The sequence below is a fragment of the Mus musculus genome, chromosome 8, assembly GCF_000001635.26.
Source record: "Mus musculus strain C57BL/6J chromosome 8, GRCm38.p6 C57BL/6J".
NCBI classification, from domain to species: Eukaryota; Metazoa; Chordata; class Mammalia; order Rodentia; family Muridae; genus Mus; species Mus musculus.
Window position 1 is genome coordinate 81772710 of NC_000074.6, and position 19913 is coordinate 81792622.

At 40.2% G+C, this 19913-nt stretch overlaps 1 protein-coding gene and 1 pseudogene across 16 annotated transcripts in view; one reads left to right on the forward strand and one right to left on the reverse strand.

Moving 5' to 3' along the window:
• Inpp4b (inositol polyphosphate-4-phosphatase, type II) overlaps positions 1 to 19913 on the forward strand; it is a 792047-nt gene that overhangs the window by 430444 nt on the left and 341690 nt on the right. The gene's annotated exons all lie outside the window — the stretch shown is intronic.
• On the reverse strand, positions 17618 to 18240 carry Gm17169 (annotated as a pseudogene).

Genomic DNA, 19913 nt, shown 5'->3' on the forward strand with positions numbered 1-19913 from the left:
CTTAATCCCCTATAATCCTTGTCATCTGAACTAGGGATGCTTATTCATCCCCCGCAGGTAATCAGTTTGTGTGCTGGCCATCTATGCTTTTTATTAGCTTTAGTTCTGGGAACTAACTATGTGGATTTTTAAAAAGATGTACTTCCTTGATCGGCAGTGTTAACATGTTAAAGTATTGGGTGAGCTGGAAGCTCTTGATGTGGAATAAATTGTTTGGAGCTTGAATGCACTTTGGAGATACAGCTGGCTTCCTCTCCCCAAATGCTATTAATTAAAGCATAACCTGTTCCTTAAAATAGCTGGTAAAATAATCTTGGTGATGGAAGTGTAAATAGACATACGGTTCATTAATATGCTAATAGTCCTCATAGATGCATGTGATCTTACATCTCTCCCCTCGTCAAGTTCTCTTCCGGGTAGGGCGAGGAGGTAAGTGTGTTGAAGTACAGCTTATACTTACTTAACAATCTAAGAGCTTTAGATCCTAATACTTCTGAGCCAAAGGAATGAGGCTGTGAATGTGTGTGTGTTTCAGGAGATTGGTGATTCTATACATATACTTTAAAGTATTTTAAATATCTGACTCCAGCAAGCCTTTAACCATATTAGATCCAGAATAATCAGATCTTCTTCTTGGCAAATGCTAGTTGGCTGAGGCAGTGACCTGGCTGTTGGAATCTTCCTATGGTGTTTATCGTTACTGAGATAACCAGTCAGTGTGATACCTTCCTATTCTATGTTCACGTGCAGACAGACATGCTTTGTGTCAGAGCTCTATAAGAGAAAAGGTGACATTTTATCTGCACCCAATTGACCTATCACGCTGAGGCCTAGCTCTTCTTCTTATAGTCTTCTAACAACTGACTTAAGATTGATTATCTCAGTGGTCTCAGAAGAAATAGGATTCCTCTTTATAACAGATTCGAGAAGTCTAACTGCTCCTACTCCTTCATAATCTCCTGCATGGTGGCACTGCCCTCTGAGACAGATAGACAGATAACACCGGGCTAAGGGGTGAGGGGGAAGACAGGAGGTGTCAAGATCATTACCAAGGCTTCATAACAGTTTGGTTCCCCTTTCATTATGAAAAAAAATACATTTTCAAGATGGGCTGCTCTGATATCCTTTTGCTTGTTAGGGCTGTAACAGCTGAAGCAGAAGCACATGGGCTAAACGATCGGAGGCTTAGTCTGGAAGAGCAGTTGATGTCTTGGCGCTGTCTTCTGGTCATATGCAGCGTGTAAAAATCTCCTGAGACCTGAAATGTAAATAAATGCATCTTACATTTAAATAAATGTTATGTGCAATGTTCGGCCTCGGGGACAAGGAAGGAAGTGTAGTCTTTCATATTTTGTTAAGAACTTCTGTGCAAAGAGAAACTTGTGGCAAAAAATATATCATTATCAAAACTTGTTTCTCTCCTCGTTAGCACTAACTTGAGTTGGAAGGTACTGGGTGAAGTTCCTCCAGCTCTGCTATCTACACAGTCAGCCTATGATTAGGTCAGAGCATTGCTTCTGCCTGTGGTTGAAATGTGAATTTCTGCTCTATTTTGGAGAAGTACACATTGGCCTCCTTGTTTTTGCCCTGAGGATAAATAATCCTTTGCTGTATCTGCAACTGAATTAGTTCATAACACAGAATCTGGTGTGCAGTGGACACCGGACAATCCTAGGTTTAGGCAATATAGCTTTATAACATCATAAAAACAGCCTGTTATTTCTATAGCTTCCCACTAAAGCCGCAGCAACAATGGATGCAAATTTATTGTTTCCTGTGTTCTCTGCTCCAGGTGGATTAGTGTTAACAAAGATTAGTCCCTAGACAGAAATATTCAGTATTCTTTGTTCGTGATTTCTGTGTTGGCTCTTTCAGAACATTCAGTTTAACTAGTTAAGAAACAATATTTTGTTATCAGAGAAAGTCATGATGTGGTAGGAGACAGAAGGCAACTGAGATAATGAACCACTCAAATGCTACCAAGTGCTCTTTGCATGCTTCCTCTTAGTTACACAACAGTCCATTATTGTGTCATCATTGTGCCTACTCTGAAGATGCAGCTGGAATCTGGAGAATTCCAGATGTTTAGAGACCCTTCAGTTCTCCAAGCTCTGCTGTGACATATGCATCCTTGGTAGGCTTTCCTTCACTTTTATGCCCACTGTCTATTTTAATGTCAACAGATGTAATAAGGACACTCTTAACATAGAGCTTAAAACTGCTTAGAAGTTCATTATTTTAAAGAATCAATGTTCAAAGACAAGAGAAATCTACAAACCAAATTGTTAGCATTTAAGACATATATCACTAAATATCTATGTCTTAATGTCTGAACATATTGTATAATGAAGAGTTTAACAAATCATTCATAAAGAAACAAATAGTGGTTAAGACTATTTGTGCATTTCTAAGTTTATGCCTCAAACATTTGCTTTATTCGTTTAACCTTGCTTGCTTGCTTGCTTGCTTGTGTTTTCTGTGGCCTTTCAGCCTGTCCCTTCTCTCAGATCTGACCTTTGGGAAGTCACAGTTTACTGTGAGATACATGGAGATAAGAAATGATGAGTTTATCAGCTACATTTACCCATGTATCTTCTGCCCAAGTTAGGATATGAACCATTCCATTTATTCCAGAAAATTCCCTTGAGTCTTTATGCAGTTGACTGTTATCCTATACAGACTCAGACAACCACTGTCTCATATAACTATTTCATTTATTCTTGAAATTTACAGGATTGAGGTAGTACAGTATGTTTCTTGTAGTGACTAATGACTGTTGCTCAACATAATGTTTAAATTTATTCATTTGCTGTGTAGATCAATTCCCCATCCTTCTTCATTGCTGAATCACTTACTTTTGTGATTTATTTATTCATCTCCTTATTGATAGACATTCAGGTTGCTCCTAGAGTTTGACAATGATGAATGAATGTCGAATATCTGTGTTTTTATCCTCTTGTATATATACCAGGGAGTATAATTGTTAGATCATGGAGCAGATTAATGTTTACTTTTCCTAAAGCAATCAAATCTTGTGTCATACCCCACTCGCTCTTTGATAGCTGATATTACTAGTGCATTCATTAGCAGGATTTCATGATTTGCACTTCATGATCACTAATTAGGCTTCTACATAAAGCACATTATCCTGTGAAGAATGTCACCTTCACATTTATAAGATTCCATAATGAGTGTCCCTTCCCTTTCTAACACACACACACAATGCACCACACACATACACACACAAACACACCACACATACACACACATAAACACACACATACACATGCATACAGACCCACACACACACAAACACACACACAATGCACCACACACATACACACACAAACACACCACACATACACACACATAAACACACACATACACATGCATACAGACCCCCCCACACACAAACACACACACAATGCACCACACACATACACACACAAACACACCACACATACACACACATAAACACACACATACACATGCATACAGACCCCCCCACACACAAACACACACACAATGCACCACACACATACACACACAAACACACCACACATACACACACATACGCATGCGTACTCACCCACATACACACATAAACACACACAAACACACATATACACACAAACACAGACACATATACATATATACACAAACTCACACGCACACACAAACACACACACACAAGGGCCCACTGTGAACAAGTGGCACATGGTGTGGCCTATGAAGATGTGAGAATATGCTGTCAGGGACAGTCCATATGCAATGGGTCTGTCTCTAAAAATACCAAAATCAAGTCAGAGTAGAGAAGGCAGAGAATAGCAGTCACCTTGACACTTCCTGAAACATAAGACCTCTCTGAAATATGTAGGAGGAAGTTCACCTGGGCTGTGGGATATCACATAGAAACCCACACTCTTGTGCTGGTGGAGTCAGTAAGCTATAATTTATTCATGATTCAAAGTGGACCTCATATCACTTACCTACTACCTAATCATCTGATGTCTGACCAATCTCTGAGGTCTGTGAGTGAGGCTGCAACCCTGTACTGAAAGAGCACATTTCTCTTCCCCGCTATTTTCTTCTACTTTGTACTCTTTGCCCTGCTCCTTTTAGCTTCAAGTGTTCTTCAGCTGTCACCATTTGCCTGGTGGCTTAGCTCTTATTGTCAGTTTAGTCGTCAGCGGTGTGTCTGTCTACACTGCAGCCCATTTGGCACAGCTGTCTGTGTGGGCTGATGTTTGGTAAGCTTGATGTCTGATGGCATTGAACAATCAGCCCAAATGTGGGCACTTAGGGACATGTGTCTTGTATTAGATTCTTACTAATGCTTGGCTTTGCAAAACTGAAGTGCAATTCATTGCCAAAACATCCTTCTGTTTTGAAAGGAGCAGCAGTTAGGAATTCAAAAGCTTTCACTGATCTGGCTAGGAATCGTTTTTAATTACTGTAAGTTTATATACACAGCACAGTGAGAACAAAAGGAAAGTCTACAGAAACATGGGCTTTTCTTGGAGTCATTTGAATGGAATGATAATTACAACCAGGTTAGGTTAAACTGAAGTAAAAATTACTTTGAAGTGATTGGCAAAGTCATATGTACATCAGCAGAAAGTATGGCCCTGCTGATGAGTGTTAAGGGCCATCTGTCTGCACATCACAAAGATTCTGATCTGGTCTTGTCATGATCTTGGTTGTTTGAGTGTCATGCATTAAGTTGAACTGTCTCTTAATGTGTGCTCACCTAGAAGGTCTCCAAATGCTGTGCTGGCAGTAGTTTACTGTACTGTGGTCCTAAGGAATTCAGCGTGTCATTGTGCAATGACATTAGTCTTGAATACAAACTGTGGGAAGAGTTTTGAACCCTGTCAAAGACCGTTGCCTTTGGAAGGTGTCAGAAATATTTATTTTACTACACATGCAGCTTATTGTTATAAAGTGCATAAAGTTTTAAAAATTGTCATTTGAATTTTTTTGAAGAAAGTATTGACAAACATTATTATTATTATTAAACATTATTATTGTATCCAACAGTGAGCCCACTCCACTTTTAGTTAGAATAGGAAGAGACTATTCTAACTGTTAAACTTGCTTGTCATTCTCAAACTTGAGCTGAGATGTAACAGAATGTGCAGAGTTGCTTGCTCAGGCCCCAGAACAATGAAGAACTCCGGGCCTTATCTCAGAAGCTCTAGTCTGTATTTGTGGTTTAACATGCTCACAAATATAAATATGAATTTGTACATTAATATCTGTGTATGTGTGTGTGTGTGTGTTGTTAGTTACAGCTTTAAAATTTAAATTCCAGGGTCAAGTTTATTTATAGATCAAAAAAGACCAAAATATACTTGGAAATGTTATTGAAAGAATAGTACTTGTCTCTTCAAAGAAATTTGGTAGCTAATAGAGCCTACAGGTAGAACATGCCTTTTGGATGGTGAGTCGAAGACACGGTGATTAGTGGTGTCTCCAGTCGCAGATCTGCTACAGACTGAGTGAATGGAGAGTATCAGCTTCTATCCTTCTGAAATGGACACTTCAATCCTTCTCTGTCAATGACTGGAAGGTTAATATAAAACTCCTGGAAAGTTACTTCAGGAAAACAGGATGCAATGGGAATGCCAGTGCTAGACACATGTGTAGCATGGTTTACACTCAGAGTTCTTCTTTGAGTGACACTTTTATGTTTTAGACAAGACTCCATGGTACCAGACCCTATAAGGTAGACTCTCTCTGCTGAGTATCCTTCATCCTGGTTCTTGTCTGTGCTCTTGTTGCATGATGTGTGGCTGGTCCAAGTCTGTAAGATGCTCCAGGGCTGGGTCACTTTGACATCTGTGAAGGGCGTTGAACAAAACCACATTTTTCTATATATTTTTTAAATTGCTCTAATACTCTGCCTTCTGATACTGTGGCATTCATTTACTGGGAGTCTCTGTTTCAAGAAGGGAAGGAAAACTGCAAACTATGACCACTGTGCAGCCATGCACCCACTTTCCACTGTAACCGAGTTGTCTTGATTCTTTGTTCTCATTTCTGCTCCATTATTGGCTGTATGTCTATGAGTCCATCTTCTGAAGTGACTGGTGGGGAAGAATGAGAAAGACAAAAATAGATGCTTCTTAGACTTGCTGACTGAGCTACAAGTTGCTCTGTCCCTCTTTCTGTCCCAGTCACCATCCAATTTGATGTTTGAGAAGTCAAAGGTCTTTGTAGGAACCTTTGACCTTAGACACAGACAGTGAGAAAATGATTGTCTATGATTTGTGTAGTCACCCTCTGCTGTTTTTATATTTTTAAGACATGTTATAGTGGGGGAAAGATTAGCTAATTAGCTCTCCCACAACTCAATCTCATGAAATTTATGAAGGCTAACTAGATTAGATTATTTCAAGCTAGGAAAGTCACCATGCCCCAAATAGATATAAAACCTGACTCCTCCCCTTCCCCACTCCTACATATTAGACAGACTCACAGAAGCATCAATGATCAATAAAAGAAAGGCATAAATTGTATTATTAATTGCATATTAAACAGTGTCAAGTGGTGCTTATTAATGAATGGTAAGGGGGTAAGATTATTTCACAGCTATGTACTTACGTGCTTGGAGCATATCAAAAATAAAGATTAATTAATGGATATGAACTTTGACAGATTACAAATAATTTCTAAACAGAGTATCACATTTTATTCCTACAGGGTCCCCATTATTTCACTACAAGGATGAAGCTGGAAACCAAATTTAATTTGCTTGAGGTCATAGTTAATTGTGATCAGAGTTCAATTCTGACAGTGAACGCGCTGACAATAGGAAGTGTCTCAGCAGCAGGGTTAAAGTATGCCTAATTTTATTAAGCCTTTCACTTTGAAGGCGACTTTCAATTTTTTCACTACTGAAGATAACCTACCCTTGTCTATATGATCAGCATCTGCCTCTGTGTTGAGCTTCCTGAGGAAGGAAAAGGGTCTCAGTATCTGAAGACTCTTTAGATGTTTATCCTAACGCCTTGGACAGTGCAGGATTCTCTAGAAATCAGTAGATCTCAGTTTTTCTGCTTAATACCGTGGTTGATTTTGACTGTTGATTTTATTTTCATTGTCATGAATCTATATTGCTGTGTAACAGGGACAACTGTGACAACTTAGTGTCACTGGTCCACTCTCCAACCCCTGCGGGTAAATAAAGGAGTGGGAGACCTGTGTCCCACCAGAGTTCAGGTAGACTACAACAGGACCACATGGAACTGCCCGGAATGGGCATCAGGCCTCACAGGCTGCATAACCCCGCTCTGGGTATGGGAAGGCGCAGTTTTGGCTCCAACTCTTGGGCACTACAGGTGGCTGGGTACTGTACTGTGGAAGAGATGGTTTTGGGGTCCCTGGGCCTCACAGTGGCCAGGGATGACTGGTTCTCACTCCTGGACATCCCAGACCACTGTATGTCGTGGAAGAGTTGAGAACGGGCCCTTGGACGGACTCTGACCCCAGGGCCGAAGGGGAAGGTAGGAGGAGAGCTCTGGCAGGTTACCATGGGGGCTAGAGAACCTGGCTAGCTCAGGCTGCTAGATTGGCAAGTGGCTTGGGTTGACTGGTGGTGGTGGTGGTGGCTGGAGCACAGGAAGGACTTCCGGCAGAAGGTTAGATGTGCAGCTTGTTAAGAGGGAGACCTGCTCCATTACTCTAACATGGCAGATCTTGATGAGCAGAGACGGTCCATAGGTTATTGAAGAAAGTCAGAGAGAGAGAGAAGGGAAGAGAAGTAGAGGACAACCATGGCCACGTGGAGAGATGGGGGAAGGGAAGGGGAGAAGGAGAGCCACAGGTAAGAGACAAGGAAAGAGCAAGAGTTTAAGAGAGAGAGGAGGATCTGAGCAGCCCCTTTTATAGTGGGCTGGGCTACATTGCTGTTGCCAGGTAACTGTGGGGAGGATCTTACCTGGCTGTAGCCAGAATACCAGGAGCTTGGGACATTGTCTACTGATAGACTCAGGATTATGGAGTTGAAGAGTTGATGTGGTGTCAAGCGCTTGTGTCTGGGAGCATAGCTTATGGTTCGGTCCCTTGTAGATTTTTCTACTGGGTCTCCCGAGTAAGCCTCGCACGACCAGAACACAGACTGCCTTTCATGGTCCATCAACCCCCACGCCCACCTCAAGGTTTGCTCTGTGACAGAAGCAAGGCTTAGGAATAGGTAAGCTAATCAATTGATCTTTGAAAGAATCTCAGACATGTTGTCAAGTGATCAGGGGATCTCTTCCCAGGGTGCTTATGTCAGGTTAAAATCAGAAAAGTTTGAATCTCCAGCTACGAAGTAGTACAATACCACTTCCTCAAGGGAGCTTCCTAAAGACTTTTTCTGTATTAGGTTTAGTTGTGTCACAGTGTTATAAGTTCCTTTAACTTTTATTTTATATAAAGTCCTGCTATGTAATAAGTGTAAAGATGCCACATATATACGGCTCCTTTCTATCAAATTTATTTTCATTATGATTAATTTCACATTCAGATGGAAAACCTATAAGGGCAAATCTAAGAAGTCATTTGGAGGTAGACACAGGAAGTGAAGAGAGAGTAACAGACATACCTTGTCTTCTAGAAATATTAGTCTAACAGTTGCATAAGTGATTAGTTACCCACATTTCTCTCTTTCTCTCTCTCTCACTCTCTCTCTCCCTCTGTGTGTGTGTGTGTGTGTGTGTGTATCACACACACACACACACACACACACACACATGCACACACAAGTGCATGACTACAAGAGAGGTTCCACTTTTCTAGGGCTTTGTGTTTCATTATCAAAGAAAGGTTTCATCTGCCCTCTCTCTGCTAGGAAGCACACTCCCATGCCCTCCTTGAGTCTCATTAGCCAGGACTCTGCCTGATGTGTCTATCCTCCCCTCTTTGAACTAGGAAGTATGAAACACAGCAAAGTGGAATGATTTTGGATTAAGAAAGTAACAGTGGGTTTGAAATAAAGATAAGGGAGGTAGCTTACAGAAGTGACCTTGAAAAAGGAAAGATTTTTTCAAAAACAAGAAAAATAGGATGAGGAACTAGTCCATGGTAAGACTAGAGCCTTGAAACACAATGGCACATTAGGAATTAGCAGTGGTTGGGCTCTGTTACAAGTGAGGACTCATGACTCTAGCTGCATATATATCAAAAGATGGCCTAGTCGGCCATCACTGGAAAGAGAGGCCCATTGGACTTGCAAACTTTATATGCCCCAGTACAGGGGAACACCAGGGCCAAAAAGGGGGAGTGGGTGGGCAGGGGAGTGGGGGTGGGTGGATATGGGGGACTTTTGGTATAGCATTGGAAATGTAAATGAGTTAAATACCTAATTAAAAATGGAAAAAAAAAGAAAAGAAAAAAGAAGGAGCAAGGCAGAAGATAGCAGAAGTGAAACTCAGATTATAAAAGTTTTTCAGATGGAGATAATGGGATAGACTGCCAGATCTGCAGAGATCAGGAAGGTGAATAACACTGCATTTAGTGATTTGCTGTCACTGACCTCTCAGAAAATCCTTAGTTAAAGAGTGGCTGAAAATTAAAGGGAGTGATAAGACCACCAAGGCTGAATCTCAATCAGAAGTGGAAGGATGTATGTCAGGGGGAACATGGAAAGATATCACTATCTTAGCCTGTACTGATAACATATGGTCATGTGTCTTAGGCCATGGAGCAACCTGGGCTGAGTTCACATAAATCTTGGAGTAGTACAAAGTAGCATTCAAGAGGAGAGAGCTGGAATGTCTTAGGAAAGATTTTAGACTAATTATCCAAATTTTACTTTGTAAACTTTAATTTGCAAACTTTCATATGCAACATCAATTATGTTTCAATTCCTTTTTTGGATCACTTTTCCAAATAAAATATAATAGTATGCCCACTTTGGACCTAGCTCATTTAAGAGACAATTTATTAGGATATGGGGGAAGTTGACCTGTTTATAAATAGTTCTTTGGGGGCTAGCTCAGTCTTCTTTGTCAGAAGTTCAATCCTGTAGCAAACACCAAATACAAACCAGCAGCTGTAGTCCAATTCTGAAGAAACCACAAGGCTCACCAACCAACTTGAGGCCACTGAAGCAGCAAGAAGTCAAGTCACAGGAACCTCACGAGCAGTTCTTTGGCAAGTTTCTCTAAATGGCAGCATTACCACAAATGGGGCTCAACAATACTAGGAAAGTTGAACCAACGCATATGTGTCTTTAACGAACAGGCAGAGCAAAGGAAGCCAATGCTCGATGCTCCCTCCCCCACTGTCTGTGGGGTTATATTTGCACTCCTTCATCATGGCTCCTTTCATGTGTCTGCTATAGCAAAACATCCTTCCACCTGTGTGGAAGACAGTCCTCTCCAGCAAAACATCCTTTCACTTGTGTGCCCCAGCAAAACATCATTTGAAATAACTGACTTTCCAAACAATCTAGAAGTTTCCACTTCAAGTATCATTGTGGCTCTTCAGGTGTGAAGGAGACCAGGCTGTCTAGTTATCTCTTCCTATTTACACTGATAACACAAATTTTTCTGACTAGTTAGATAAAACCAAGGCTACAAAGTAAACATGGAAATGGATAGAAGGATAGAAGGAAGACTGAGCCAGAAATGTCACTTGGCAGTGGCATGCATGCCATTTGCTTGAATCAGCTCAGCAACACTGCAGTCTGGAAAGCTCCCCCTTTTATTACAAATCAATGTCACTATTTTACGTCTTCAAAAATATTCACTTTTGCTAATGACAAATCCAGCTCGTTTACATAAGTGAATGTTAACATGAAAGCACACTGATTCTTTAAAAAGCACTCTGACATTACTGTTAAGCTTGTGCATTGGATTAATATCTGGGCTCCAATCTTTGATTTTGTGAACAGGGGCCAAGTCACTTAGTGTATCTGGATTTCCATTGACAAGTTAGTATAACGAGGGAGAACTAGAATAAGTTTGTAAAGACAAAGTAAAGATCATCATTGCAAAACAGTCGCTGTTCAATAAGAACAAGTTGTTGTTACTGCAGGCCTTCATCTTCTATAATTAAAACAATTGCTACATGTTTTTATTAAGTAGGGCAGGGCAGGCTCTCAGGGGCACATAGAGAGATCAGAGGACAACTTTGAGGTCTGGTTTTCTCCTTCCATCATATGAGTTTCAGGTTAAACCAAGGGCATCAAGCTTGGCAGCAGGTGTATCTTCCCTCTGAGCCATCTCATTAGTTCAGTCTTTTATCTTCAGTTGTACTTAATCCTGTAATTAACAATGGAAAAGTGTTTGTTTTAATAATAACCAGAGAAGGTTTCTTTTTCTTCTTCTTCTTCCTCTTCTTCTTCTTCTTCTTCTTCTTCTTCTTCTTCTTCTTCTTCTTCTTCTTCTTCTTCTTCTTCTTCTTCTCCTTCTCCTTCTCCTTCTCCTTCTCCTTCTCCTTCTCCTCCTCCTCCTCCTCCTCCTTCTCCTCCTCCTCCCTTCTTCTTTGAACTATTATTATTATTTTTATTATTATTAATTATTTCAATTCTCACTATCTTTCCCAAGCTAATTTCAAACTCGAGTTTAAGTGAACCTCCCTTCAATTTCAGTCTCACAAGAATATAGTAGCTGGAACTACAGTCATGTGCCACCATGCTCAGCTATTTATATTTTAAGAATGCAATCTTCCCCATACTGACCATCATAACATTGCATTTTTCACATACTATGCTCTATCATGCCAACTAACAAACAAGCATGATGGGATAACAAGCCATCTGGTATTCTGTATCTCATGTTTTTTCACTTAACCTCTAGAATATGCCAAAAGGAGAGAGACACCATTGGATGATCCTCATTGTCTAAGTAAGGATCCTGAGGCACAGGCAGAGAAAGCATTCATCCAAGTTTCATGAGACCTTAACTAAAAGTTAAGGTTTGAGTAGCTGCTCAGCTCCAGAGTCTGTGCTCTTAACACTTAAATGATAACATGTCAGTGAGTAACATGCTAAATCAAATTCATTCTACATGTATCTGTCATATTTTCCATGGGAGTGTTTTATCATATATTTTGAGCGTCAATGGGAACATCTCTAATCATTTTACAAAAAATATTTCTCTAAGGATTCTAGATTTACTGTCGCAGGGTTCCAGAGCCTTAGACGTTCAAAAGTTGCTAACTCCATTCGTCTTCTCACCTTCAGCTCTATGAAAGGGCACTGCTCTGTTAGCTATGTATGCAAAAATAGAAGTTATAACCCATCTGGGCCTCTGCTCTTCAGTCAGACTGTTTCCACTAGGTTGTAGCACACAGAGTCAGCCTTTCAAAACAGTAGTTGTTAGAGTCAGCAGCTGTTTGGGACAGAGCCCTGTTCTAGCAAAGAAAAGAAATGACTCAGTTGAAAACTGGCTCTATTTCATGTCCAGATGCCCTTACATGTGTGAATGCCTGCATTTGTAGATTTGGTAGGTGGGTGCAGAAGCTAAGATTTTGGTTCAGAATATAAAAACCTAAATAAGCAATTGTGAGATTCTGTCTAGTGCCATCAAGTAGGAAGGGGCAATAAATACTCCAGGGTTGTTACTTCCAGCCTGAGACTGCACTCATTGCTTCTACCTGGAGAGGGAGAACTAAACACCGTTTCTCATCAACTTTACTCTTTGCTCTTGGAAACTGTCGCCTTCTGAGGCACACATTCCTAGCAGAGGGCCAGAGCCACATTGGAAATGTCGTTGAAGACTTAGTGAGGGAGGCCTGCCTGGCAATCACCTTTCGCCCATGTTCCCCAGTGCAGAACCAGTGTCCGGTCTTATTTTCTGCCTGTTGTAGGTCTACCTTTGTTCTTTTCCATAAATAAGAATATAGATCTCATGATTTGGAGGCTCACCGAGTCTGAGCTACTTTTTATTGTTAATGCACTTTGCTTTAGAGGAAGGGTTTTAGAACTCTACACATGCTGCACTAGAGCACAGGCACAGTGCACTGTGTCTCTCAGTATGGGAGGTGAGGGCAGGGATTCAAAGCAAACTGCAGTACATGACCCCAAGCTGGCAACTATTATAAAGATAGACACCGGGGATTAACAAATGAGTTTGAATACTGATCAGGTGTCTGCAAAATCTTAACCCTTTGACTTCCTAAATGCTAGCGTTGTTTAAGCTCCTGCTATGTGCATTGCTACCACAGGTGTATCACAGGGCTGTGTCTTTAGTTTCTTAGACATGGGACATAACAGACTAGAGGGAATCTATCTGATCCTGACCTGAAGTTTGTTTTTTTCCTTCTTGAGAATACTGTCAAGGAAAGCTTTCATTGAGATGTGTGGGGATTCCAGGTTCCCTTCCTTTTCTTCTTTCGGTTTTTACTCCTTTAACTTTTCCTTCTCCACTTTTTCCTTCCTTCTTCTCTTCCCCATCCTTTGCCATTCCTCCCTCCTCTCCTTCTGTGTTTCCTCCCAGCTTCTCTCCCTCTCCCTCTCCCTCTCCCTCTCCCTCTCCCTCTCCCTCTCCCTCTCCCTCTCCCTCTCCCTCTCCCTCTCCATCTCCATCTCCATCTCCTGTTCTCTCTCCTCTCCCTCTCCTGTTTCTCTCTCTCTCTCTCTCTCTCTCTCTCTCTCTCTCTCTCTCTCTCTCTCTCTCTCTCTCTCTCTCTCTCTCTCTCTCTCCATTACTTTTGGAGAAATGTCCAAGAGCTACATGCCTCTTTCTACATGTACCTCCTTCCCTTACAAAGCCTACCTCAGTGTCCATTTGAGGGAACTTCTCTTTTTTTTTTTTTTTTTTGGTCTGAATCTCCATTCTTTTTTTTTTCCATTTTTTATTAGGTATTTCGCTCATTTACATTTGCAATGCTATACCAAAAGTCCCCCATAGCCACCCACCCCCTCTCCCCTACCCACTCACTCCCCTTTTATGGCCCTGGCGTTCCCCTGTACTGGGGCATATAAAGTTTGCATGTCCAATGGGCCTCTCTTTCTTGTTTTCTTCCTTAGGCCATTGTTTTCTCTATTTCTCTATTGTTTGTTCATAAATACATCTCAGCAATTCCTACTGAGTAGCTGGGAAATTCTGTTTCTTGTGCACAGTCCTAGCTGAATGGCATACCTTTGTAATACTTTTCTTGTTCATTTTCTTGCTCAGTAGCTTCGATGTGGTTCCTATTATATGTCTTTTGAAAGAACAGCTTGCTCAGTTGCTTCTCTTGGTAAATGGTGACATTCTCTCTAGATTACAGTTGTTACACACATCAAAGAGGGAAAGCCATTCTTGTTAATATTTCATGACTATTTGACTAAGAGTACCATAAGCAAAATATGCATACTAAATGATAGAAATCAAAAATTATTACTTGGTTTTGAGAACATTGTAGTCACATTGTAAAAATCATATATTTGTTTATACTTTATTTTTTAGCTAGTAAACAAAGTCATATGTATTTCCTGTGTGTTGTGATCCTTGAAGCATCCACTTGATTTTAATTCAAAATTTGAAAATCATTAGAAGGGAGTCATTAATTGACATCAAATCCTTTATTATAACTTTATTTAATGCTTTGAGTTAGGAAACAGGCATAAGAAAGTAGTAACTTGTTTTCATTATAATAATGAAGATACTGACTTTTGTTTTAGAAAGTTATCTGAGTCTTAGACAATTTCTGCTGTTTAATCACAGAGAGTTTACTAGTTAGAGAGGCCATGTAGAAACCATTTCAATCAATAGTGAGCTTTTGTATTTCTGAATAGCTTAATACAGAGAGAAGAGTATAACACTTAGTAGGCCTTTTATTTTTACACTTACAGAACCTGACCGGTAATATTTCCAACCCCCCCTTTTCAGTAGTTTAGTGTCATTAGACAAAAATTAAATTCATAAGAGAAATTATAATCCTTCTATCTCATAAAATAGATTATCCCCAGATTCACAAGCTTTCTACACTATCCTAACAGGGTTAGGTATTTCAAGGTACTCTTGTGGCAGGGTCATAACAATAGAGCACATTCTAAGTTTTGAACCCAGCACCTCTAATATGATCCATTATGACTGGTTACTTATGTGTTAATTTGGGAGAATAAAGGATGGTATGAATGCAATGCCTCACATCAAACAAATGTATCTTTGAGTCTCAGCTCCAGAATTCTGATTCTGTGACCTTAGGCAAATTCAACCTCACTGAGGCTCCAGTGTTCTCATCATTGAGATTGACGCAGTAATAAGCTGTTCCTCATCTACTGTAAGTAATAAATAAAATGTAAGCACATGAACCCTTAGGCAGAGTTCCTCTTTTCTAACCTCTGATAACATCTAGTAGGTAAAAGCTGGACTAGAAAATTAAGGGCATTTACAAAGCACTGTGCCTTCCAAGAAAGCTCATTCTTCTACCCTCTATTTATTTTCTAAGGTCAAATAAGAACTTTAATCACAGATGTCTACATAAATATTCTCTCTCTCTCTCTCTCTCTCTCTCTCTCTCTCTCTCTCTCTCTCTCTCTCTCTCTCTCTCTCTCTCTCTCCTATATCTAAATATAGAATCCAAAACGAACAATAGACAAAAACCTCAAAACATTCCAAATATTGACCATCAAAAAAATGAACAGTATTCATGTAAGTGAAGACTAGAGGGTTTGGTTAAAGACTTGTACAGTGAGACTTTTCTTACAAGGATTCTAGAGGAAAGCTTAAGGAAGGTTGTCAGTTATTCAATTAGCATTTTCCCTAAAAGTACAAGCATTCCAATCTTTCTGATGATTGTTATAGTCATAACAAAGTTTCTTTTAAAATTTATTTCTCTTTCCCTCCATCTACACCTCTGTGCTCCTTTGAGGTTATGTTGGGGATTCTAGGTAGTAGTTTATCAATGCTATCCAGAGAACCTAGCCTTGAATGACAGCCTCCCGTGGTACAGGAATGCTGCAAGGATTGAGGGCACCAACCACTGTGACATATGTTTCTTACTTGTTTGTTGCTGTCATAAGCATCATGACCAAAGGCAGCTTGAGGAGGAAAGAGCTTATTTCAGTTTACAGCTAATAGACTGTCAGAAAGGAAGTCAGGGCACGAAGTCAAGACAGGCACTGAAGCAAAGCTCAGGAGAAATGCTACTTACTGGCTTGCTTCTCATGCTTTCTTCATCCTGTTTTTATTCAGCCCCAAGGACCCCTTCTCCAGGGGTGGTACCACCACAATAAGATGTGAGCTCCCACACTAATCACTAATCAAAAACTGTCTCAGTGGTGGGTCCACAGGCCAATGTGATATAGGCATTTTATTTTTTGAGGTCCTCTCTTCCATGATGACCTTAAAGTATATCAAATTGATATAATGTTACCATGTAACAATTGCAACAATATAACCAGCATAAGAGGTAAAAAAGTAAGGAGATCCTTCCCAACCCCATCCTTCAACCCAAGTGCATGTTTGTTTCCTTTTAAGGATTTTATTTTTATTTTCAGTTTTGTGTGTGTGTGCTTTTGTCTGAGTGTGGACAGATAAGCATGAGTGCAGCACTTGGGAAAGCTTTGGCTACCCTGGAACTGGAGTTACTGGTAGTTGTAAGTGGCACGAAGTGGGAACTGAACTTGGACTCTCTACAAGAGCAATATACATTTTAAAAAAAAAAAGATAACCAATACAAATATTTATTGAATAATGCTGAGCAATACCTAATATTAACATAGTCAAGCCAGGTCGGTCAAGAAGATAAATTATTTACCTTGACTTTATCTAAGTCCTCAATTGTAAACAAAGTTAATAAATTTACAGGTAATAAAAAAGTTTGCCCAGGCCCAAGTAATAAAAGTAACAGTATGGTTAACACTGGTAAACTAGGCCTGGAAAGAATGGCACTTAAATATGTAACTTTTAATATTTTATTTTATGAGAATAGATGTTAGGCTTGCATGTATGTCTGAATGGTGTGTGTGTGTGTGTGTGTGTGTGTGTGTGTGTGTGTGTGTGTGTGTGTGAGAGAGAGAGAGAGAGAGAGAGAGAGAGAGAGAGAGGGGGGGGGGGAGAGGGAGGGAGAGAGAGAGAGAGAAGAGAGAGCAAACATGCATGTGCTATGTCCAAAAAGGCCAGACAAGGGCACTGGAACCCCCTTGAACTAGAGTTAGAGACTGCTGTAAGTCACTTTGTGGGTGCTGGGACCTGAACTCCATCTTGAAGAACCACCAGTGCACTTAACCATTTAGCCATCCAGCTAGCCCTTAAAATATTTAGCCTAAACAACAGCAACAAATCATAAAAGCATAGGGACTCTTAGCTGCCCTTGACCTTGGACCCTCATGTTATTTGTCATGTTCTCCTTGGACAGTAATGAAGACAACAGTTGTGATACTTGTTAATAGAAGTTAACCTAACATTAAAAATTTGTATGTAAAATGATTCTGGGAAGGTTAATACCTTCTGAGAAGAACTGTGGTGAAGCAAAGAGGGGGAAGTAGGAATATACTTTCTCACTAAATCTTTGGTGTATTCTCATTTTTTTTAAACACAGGATGCCTAATCTACTTAACATTCTCTGGGGATAAAGGTATAGAGGCTTGAGCCAGACACCTTGACACATGCCTATTATAATCCCAGCATTCAAGGGGCTAAGGCAAGAGGAAATGTTTGAGGCCAGCCTAGACTACATATTGACACCTTGTCTCAAGAAACAAAACCCAAAATGTAGAGGCTCATTCCTGGAAGGACAAGCTGTAATGGAGGTTCTTTAGGAAACAGTCCTGCTGTACGTATGTTTCTTGAGGCGGCTACATGAATGAGTACAGAGTGCAAACAAATCAAAGGTCTACAGAGACTTTCCTGGAATCTTCTCATGTCTACCAGGCAAAATGGGTGGAGAATAGTACTTGTATATTCAGTTCAGAGGCCTGTGCTTATTTGCTTGGAGAACCATGAGGGTAAACTCCCGAATCCAGCATGGCTCTCCTGTGAGCTGTTTCCTTGGCCATACTGTGATTTAACTGCCTTAGTTGTTCCTGTGCATTTTGTAAAATATTGTTGACCAAGACAACTCATCACCTTGCATGAAGCAGCTCCTTAACACGGATCTAGATCCAGGGCCACCTTCTGAGCCTCATGGACCCAGCACAGTTCTGTAGCTAGGTTGTCAATTTGTTCTCGGAGCTCTACATGGTTCATGTGAGTTGAGCTGCTGCACAGCGGCGTCACAGGAACTCCAGAAGCCCCTAGGCAAAGAGGTCTCATGGCCTGTGGGCCCTGCCACTGGGGTCCCAGTCCTTGACACAGCAGCAGATGCAGCCGTAACCATCGTGAACTCACAAGATACATTCTTACCTATGGAGCCAGTTCTCTAGCTCTATATAAATTGTTTCTAAGTATGACCCTATAGTGTCTCTTACAGCTGAACATTGTTGACTCTTTCATAACATTTATGAAATTATGCTGATCCAATTACTAGACCATGTTATTTATAAAATTGTCCAATGCATTGTGTCAGGTGATATTTAAATTTTGGCAAATGATGGTGGTAAACACACACAACCCAGTATCCAGGAAGCTAAGCAGGACAGTTATGAGACTGGGTACAGTAAGGACAAGATTTTATCATTACAAAGTATTTTTTAAAATCTTGTATTTGTTTGGTGCCTTATATGTAAAGTCAATGACCAGGGCCTGGAGTGATTATTCAGCAGTGAAGAGTGCTGGTTGCTTATCTAAAGGACCCAAGATCAATTCCTGGCATCCACTTGGTGGCTCAAAATCATTAATAATGCCAGTCCTAGGGAATATGATATGATACTCACTTCTGGCTGCTGTGGTCACTATACCCATGCATTCTCAGACATAGATGCAGTCAAAAAACCCATACACATAAAATTAACATATATTAAGTTATGTATTTATAAATAGATGATTAAGAGCTAATCTTCAAACACCAGAGGGAATTATTTTCCTTCATATCCATTTTTATGTCCTTTCACACACACAGCTTATCCCACAAAAACCCACCTCATTTTATGAACTTATGCAGTTGTGCCACATGGGTGCACTAGGATGCTCACGGGACTCTAGGAGAATCATCTGTGTTTCTCTTTCTGTCAGGTAGAGGTACAACTCCTGGCCTCCTGGTAAATTCCTGGAGGATGCTTAGGTCATCATTTCTTTGTCATTTGGATTCAGTAAATCAAAAGAAGGATCAGACTTGTCTCATTTCCCATGAGAGCGAGGTAGCATGGGGGAGGGCTCACAGTTTTCCATCTACAATTGAAAGTACACTCCCTCTCCTAAATTGTCATTAAAAATGGAGAACAAAAAGTTGACTATCTCCTGACCCATGTATATCAATTCTAAAAAATCCATCCATATCACAAATGTCAAGAATCATTGAGAAAGGTTTATAGTCAGGAATTGGAGATCAAGAAAAATCTCTTGGAATTTGAATGCAAAGCTTTGGATAGTCCATCTTCTGCCTGCAGCCTGCTTTATCAGAGCCCTGGTGAAACAGTTCTTTAGGGTGAATCCCTTAGACCTCAATAATGTCCTTCCCACGATTCACATTAATTTTCCTAACCCCACATAGCTCTAGTCATCTGTCTCCTTTGAATATTTCATCTGCTATTTTGTGAATTAAACACGACGTTTTCAAGCTCTCTATATTTTCTCCTCAATGTTTTCTGAATCATTAAAAATGTGTAGAATCTTTTGTTGGTTAAGTGCTTCCATTAAGTACTCATTGAGTGGCAAATTCATCCTGTAAAAATAAGCATGGCTGGAGAAGATATCAGAGCTGCACAAAAGAATGTTCTCATTGTATCAAAGTTTTCACCTGTGTCTGGGGAAGGACAAAGATTTTTCTACTGTCACTTCTTTAATTTATTGTTAGTGATATGGACTCTTAGTTTTAGGATGCCAGATGGCTTGATTCAGATACTAAGCTCTTCAACATCTTGTTCTATATTCAGTTTATATGACCAAGATGAT